We start from the raw sequence: 7702 nt of genomic DNA on the forward strand, positions 1-7702 counted from the left end.
GGAAGAAAATGCAAAATGCTAAATAAATAACATACTAAGTAAATGTTGTATGTCCCTAGTAAGGAAATGTTTTTCGCACATGCCAGTCATGTTTATCCGACTGGTTCCCTTGATTCTTTCCTTTGCTTCTGTGTGTCCCTGATTGAAAACACAGAGACATTCCTCAGCTGTAGTCCCTGTCACATTAGCATACTGATCAAATGATGTTTTTTCCAAGGCCCTGGTGTAGAACTTCCCACTCACAAGAAACCTAACATGTCAACAGCATGACATAAATAATTGTGAATGACCTTCTTCACCATTTTTCCAGCTCTCTTTGCTAAAACAAGAAATCAGTTTAAAGTGGTTCAGAGTCCAGCAACTTTGAATCTTAATCATGAGGTACACACCAAAGCTCAGGACTCCACAAACTTACTGTCAAAGCACAGACAGGTGTCCCAGAATTGCTGCCAAACCTTCTGGATAATGTACCCCAAAAGTCAACCTGTGTGAACCAGAGCCCTAATAGATGCACTTTCTTTTTGTCAAATGACTCATGTACTATTACATGTAGAGAGCATACACATTAGAAAACACTCAAAAAGTTAAGCAGATCGGAAGAAAATAGGGACATACAAATCTTTCAATGTTCTCCTCCAGCAGCTGGGGAGCTGTGCTGACCTTCCAGCAGGAGGACGTGTGCTGGACCCGTGAGACCATTCTCGTCACAGAACTAGACCTTGAACAGGGGGGAGCATCATCACTTTGTGCTCTGTTCTGTCTCAGACAACAATTCTATCTCCTGTTCTATGCTAGTGCTAATAGGCCTCATCAAGAAGTCCATATGTTCCCCACTGTCCACACATGTTCATTCCAGCCAGAACACCAGGTGCTGTCTGAGGTCTTGATTTTCAGTGGGTGTGAACTGAGTAGGAGTCTCTCTTGTGCCTCATTGGTCTTCCCAGATGAAACAAGCAATCTAACATCTTCTCTAAACTTAGTTTTCTTTTTTCATTAAATATATGTATTTATTTATTTTACATCATTCTTCACTTTGTGCATTTTTTTTCATCTCTGTTGTAATCCCTGTGGACTTCACAGCACCAGTTGACCCATATGCTATCGCCAGAGTCTTCCTGCCCCAGTTTTGATTCTTATTCCCCTCTACATCTCATAAAATGTCTCAGGTTTATAGTTCCTCATTTTTACTTTATTACATTTTTTTTTTGATCCCTTATACTCCTGCTATGGTTTAAACCATCCAGTATTTTTCTTTTCTCTTTCTGGCTTATTTCACCAAGCATGAACCCTTCCAGCTCTACCCATGTTGCTGCAAAAGGCATGAGTTTACTGCTGCTGGTGGGAATGCAAACTGGTCCAACCTTCTGTGGAAAGCTGTTTGGAGGTTTTTCAACTGTTAAAAATGGAGCTTCCATATGACCCAGCAATACCAAACCTAGGGTAGATACCCAAAGGAAACAAAAACATTTATTCAAAAGGACACCTGCACCCCTATGCATACTGCTGCTCTATTTACAGTAGGGAAGATGTGGAATCAACCCAAACGCCCAAAAATAGATGAATGGATTAAGAAGATGTGGTACATAAACTTAGTTTTCTTTGGTGGTTGAAAACACTTCTTAGCTTTTGCACCAAAATCTTTGAACTCACAGGGGAGAATTATAGTTCCCCTGACTGTGGGTTTGTAGTCAGAAAGAAAGGGCTTTCAGAAAAATACCCACAGGCAAGTAAACAACCCCGGAAGTATTAGAAAATATTCATTATAGGGGATTTTGTAAACTATGCATTCCCTTTAAGCTTCATTCTACTTTTTTTTTCTTTTACTATTTTGTAGTCTGTTCTCTAACAAGCCATTTTTTTTATTTCAATACAAACCATAGTATTTAAAATCCTCAGTATACCATAAATGAGTGGCTTCTGAGAGATAGCCCACCTTTACCTTGCAACTGTGGGTATCCCCATCATACCCAGGAAATTGCTCTCCAAGTTATAGCACCTTGAGAATAGTTATGAGTATAAGAGAGGTGGGGGTTCAGTCCAGTCCCGATCCTGTCACTCACTGTCCATCTGTGAGACTTTGGCAAGTCACTTAACTTCTCTAAACCTCATTCAGTAGTCTCAATCCATAGGATGACAACTGGAGACAATTTCTGCCAACCTCTTTTTTCTAGGTCACCTCTCTCAGATCCCATCTTTTAAATCTAGAGCATGAGAACTGAAAAGAGTCCAGAGATCAGCAAACATTTTAAAGGTGAGGAAATAGAGAGCCAGGAAGAGCAAGCACTTGCCAAATTTACAGAGCTTTTATTTTCAAATAGCAGCAATGATGGTTTTGAGGGGAAAAACCACTACACACAAGAAAAAAAATTTAAAGCCCTCAATATAGCAAGAATGGACCTGTGTCTCCAGTTCAAATTCACTGCTGCTTCCACAGTATGTTCTATTTTCCTTACACACCTGAGACATCTAATATGTGCTCGTTAAAATTAACTGAATCATTGTAGCTCAGAGATGGCTAATAGGCAACACCAGGCTGCATTCTCATTACTGCCCTTTAAGCTTAGTGCTTAATGTATTTCTAAATACGTATGGTTTCCAAGGGTATGTGCGCGAGGCAGTATTTTTCATTACTGCCTCTGATAAAGGAGAATTTGAATAAAACTCCATCCATCTAATAGCTATAACTCAAAAATCCTGCTTTGTCTGACAATTCAGGCTTCTTTCCAGCTAAGCAATCAACTTCTCAAAAGCTTCACACCCATTTGTGTTTTGAATCTAACCCTCACCTCTTGCCTCTTCCGCTCCCCAGCTCACTCATTTGCTTCTAGTCTCAGTTGGCTACTTGGTTACTACTCCATCACCACCCAGGTAAGCACCAATCCTTCCCTTGTCAAAATAAAACAAGGTTGATGGTCTTCCACTTCCTCTAAGGCTCCCCCATCACTTTGCAAGAACCTCAACTACCAACAGAGCTGTCTGCACACACTAGGTCTCAGATTCTCTCTCCACATTCAGCATCCGGCTTTTGCTACCAGATCACCACAGAAACTATTCTCTCTCAGATCACCCCACAGCTTGTGGCCATTAAATCCTGAGCTGTCCATCTCCAAGGCCAGCTGTAGCACCAGACACCGGATGCTCCTTCCTCAGCTTCCGGCACCAGCCTCCCTTAACACATTTTTCTCCATCTTGTCCTGGGTCTGTTCCCATCATCTTATCCACAATGTTCTGAGCTTGCCCAGGGCCCTGTTCTAGCACTCCTTTTCTTACTTAATCACACCCATGACTGACCTCTCTCCACAGACACACGGTCTTCACAGTGAATACCAAGCTCACCTCTCCAACCCAGATGCCGCTTTCCTCCAGACCCAAATACAAAATGCCCATAAAACCCTTCACTTCCTTGAGTTCTGACTGCTTCAGCTCCCACAGATCCTTTCTTCTGGGCTGGTATCCAGCCCTCCCTCCCCTTGCTGCTGGGAACCCCATGCTGCCACAGCCATGTTCCACACTGAGCATTGCACTCCTCACAGTAGAAGCACAGTGTCAGGGCCACGGCTATGCCTGGAGCCCACAGTAATACCTGGCTAATGCCAGCATGGAAACACCTCTTGCTTCTATGTTGGGTGCATTTCAGTTTTCTCTTTGCTCAGACCCCCTTTCTCCGGTCCCCATCAGGTCCTCTCCTATGAGAACTGACCAGTAAGTCTCCTGCCTTAAGCTCTTCATCTCAGAGTCCCCTGAGATCTTATGTGTCCACAGTGACCATCTAAAAAAAATGGCCCATATTCCATAAACTTCATCCTCCTTCCTCACCTCCTATATCGTCACTGTCTGGAGAAATGGCCCCATCACCCCCAGGGGCTCGCAGTCACATGGGGATCCGACTTCTTTCCCACATATCATTCACTCACCAAGTTGTATTAAGCTTACCTCTCAAAGCTCTTTCAGATTCATCTTCCTATCTCCAGTTTTGCTACAACCCCCTCAGTTCACAATAACACCATCTCTCCCAAATCTATGACCGTGCACCCCAACTAGCAAACTCAAGGGTGGCAGCATGGAGCCTAAGTAAGCTAAGTAAGCTAGAAACCACCTCCCATGGTGTCCATCCAAGAACCCCCATCCAGGATTCCAGTTCCTGCCCATGACCACTGTCTTCCCATCATCACACGACAGTGTAATATCTGTGCCCATCACTGCGGGAAATTACCAGAATCTCTGCTATGACCACTAGGTCCTAACTGGTCACCCAGCCAGAAGGCTCCCCTCCCATATGCCAGGCGATGAATTCTCGAAGACAGGATTTCCCCAATACCCAACAAAAGATATCCATCTAGCAGGGACTCGCAAGGTACTTGCTGAATAAATCAATAAACTAGTCAATCAATTCTTCTAAAGGAGAAATGTAACAAAGACAGAAAGGAAGGGAGGCCATTATGACAAGGAAAATAAAAGGCAAAGGGAAGGAAATCAGTTTTCATTCTTCCAAGAGTCTCGGGCACTATATCAATTGCTATGAGGAATGAGAAGAAAAAGTGTGTTTTGCAAGGCACGAGGATTGCTGGTGAATCCTGAGAGCTCTTTTTTTTTTTTTTTTTGTACTACAGCACATTTTCTCATTTCATCTCTTTTAGTTGTAATCTCCAGGAGGACTTATAATGTTGGTGTGTGAAGTGGTTTACTCAAAACAGAGGAATCAATAAATGCTAATTAATGAAAATAATCAAAGTGGAAGAAGTAGGCAGAGGACAAAACCAGAATGGCTAAGGAAATATTGTCAGAGGCAAACCCTTCCCTGGACTGAAAGTCTCAATCATCAGCCATCAGCCCGGACAGTTGTATTATAATTATTTTCCAGAAAAGCAGGCAGTTCTCCTGCCCACCTGTGACTATGTAGGTGCCTCTCTTTTTCTCTTTCTTTTTCATAATAAACATGTTCTTTCAAAATGTAAGAAACAAAAAGCAGAAATGCACTGACCATCAAGTGGAAATAGGTGCTGGGCTCGAATCCCAGTTCAATCACATGCCAGGTGTGACCTGGGGGTGGCACTCACCTGTTTGAACTTGCAGGTTTTTGTCTGTAGGAAGAAGGGTCAGACCAGAAATGCTCATGTCCACTTTTTGCCACTGAAATTCTATTCTATTCTGTTCTGTTCTATGTTATTTTTAGGTTTTTCAATATCTGTCAATCCAGTGTATTCTGCAAACTTGAACTGAATTTAAACTGGCTAGTGTTTTATTAGTGTTAGTTAAAAATAAACTTTAAAACAGGGTTGAGGAATTGACTCTGTGTAAATAATGCATGCCAGCAAATAGGAGGCTTTTTGCAGGAGGCATTTTCAGCTTTATTCTTCTCTACTTCTTACAGCATGTGCTTCAAAGAGGAAAGAATGAACAGACCCACATCCTTATTCACAGAGGCAAACTATGAAGAAGGCCATTTAGGTAACCATTTAGGGGTTGCATGGAAGGGAGATGTGGACGGGAAACTGGATCAGAAATGGAAAATCAGTGACACTGGCAGGCACTAACCAGATCTGTCCTACAACTCACCTGTCTGCCCCACCACCTTGCTCTCACCAGGAGAAAAACCCTAAAATTTATGAAGAGGAAGGTGAGGGTAGTTTGTTGTCCTAGGTGGAGATGACACCATGATTTCCTACATGGGTGATGCCAGCTCTGTTCTGGTGATTTCACTTACTGCTTAGTGTTCAGGAGATTATTATTACTATTGTGTCTTTTTTCTCTTCCTCTAAAGGAGAAAGGCATTCATATCAGAACTTGAATCTCATGAGCTGATCCATTTTCTATTCTTTCAAGGAGGGTAGAATATGAGAGAGTAACAGCTGAAGAATCTATTGCAGTACAGGGGCTCTTTGGTCAACCAGTAATTCCCTAAGGCATTAGCGATCGGGAAGCATGGTCTGAGTCAGGGACCAAGGGAAATATAACGGAGTGAGAGGTGAGCAGTGGCAGCAAACATCATTCTGCTTTTTGCAAACATCACTGTAGACTTGAAAGGCAGCAGAGCTTGAGGGTTGGAAGAGGAAATTCATGGCCAAAATGTCAAATTTAAATACAAGCCACCTTTTATTAGGGCCTCCCTGGTGACTCTAGGGGTTAAGTCTCAGCACTATCACGCTATTGACAGCCACTGCAGCACCACATTCAACTCCAAACAGGAAGCTGACCCACATGGCACAGCAGATCTTTCCTGTCTTGCCTGCTGCTCCCACCAGCAGTGTGTTTCAGTAGATCTGCCTGTTCTGCTCCCCACTCTGTCTCTGGTGAATCCTCTTACACCCTGCACCTCTGGCCTACTCCCCAGTTTTTGTATGCATAATTAAACATATAATAAACCTTCAAAAAAAGGAAAGCTACCTTTTATGTATAGTGACAGATTTTACTTTCATTCTATCAACCTGGAAATAACTAATTTTAATGAGGAGAGAGGGGCTCCAGTTAAGTAAAAGCAAACAGAAGGAAATGAGGAGTCAGGCCAGTTAGGAAAATTAGTCACTTCCCTTCTGTGCCTCCCTGTCATTCCTCCTGGAAAGCAACCATCATGTCTGTACTTCCCTCTCTGAGGGGAAGGACATGAGTGCCTGAGTTCACAGTACTGAAAGAATTTTAAGAAGTTCCAGTGTCCCATTCCTGCAAACTGATAGTAACTATTGCCAACACAAATTCAGTTCAACTTCATGTCCCTGAAATTCTATACATGCAAATTTGAAAAATAGCCCCAGTAATCTTTTTTAGACTTTTCTCACAATCAGTGTACATTGTGCACTTTAGCTATAATATTATAGTCCTCCCAGACACAACTTGAAAGAAATGAGATATGAGACCAGAAAAAAGAAGGTCAGTAGATACCTCATGTTCAAACTGAAATCAAGTCCAATTGGGACAGTATCCCACCTCTTCTGTCACATACAAGATTATCATGTTGCCCCGAATGGCCAGGAGAGCCCCAGTAAAAACTCAAGATCAGGTCCTCCCTGGTGGCACAGCAGGTTAAAGCACAGCACTGAGAATCTAAAGCCACTTCCGCATGAGTTCGATTCCCGCCTGCCCCGGAGGTGACCACATGGTGCGGCAGACCTCTCCTGACCTCACCCGCTGTTCCCCTCAGGAGTGTACTTTGTCGATCTGCCTGTTCTGTTCCCCACTCTGTCTCTGGTGAAGCCTCTCACTGCCCCTGAGCCTCTGGCTTGTACCCCAGTTCTGTATACACAAATAAATAAATCTTAAAAAAAAAAAAACTCAAGATCAGACACCCCCAGACAAAGTCATATCAAAATTCCAAAGAAACATTAGACCTATTCACTGAAATATGAGCAGAATGAACAAAAGAATGATTGCTGGAAGAAACTACATGATATCCAACTTTTATTTTTTCATGTAGGTCATTAAATGTCTCGCTTCTCCCCCAAAGCCCCTTAATGAAAACACATCCAAAGGCAAGGCTCCTGGCAAGTGACAGCAACTGGTTAGGGGACAGTGACAACACATTCTTTTCTTTGCTTACAAGCTGGGTCCATGTACATCATGGGTGTTTCCCACTTGCCAGGAACTCCATTTCTGTGATAAATACATATGCTTTGGGGGTTTGAAAAAAAGACTGCTAACTGAAGATAATTAATATTGTCAAGTTATTATTATTATTATTATTTTTATATATGTAAAGATATCAACAACT

This window comes from Condylura cristata, unplaced genomic scaffold, assembly GCF_000260355.1.
Source record: "Condylura cristata isolate star-nosed mole 26May11 unplaced genomic scaffold, ConCri1.0 scaffold00040, whole genome shotgun sequence".
Lineage (NCBI taxonomy): Eukaryota > Metazoa > Chordata > Mammalia > Eulipotyphla > Talpidae > Condylura > Condylura cristata.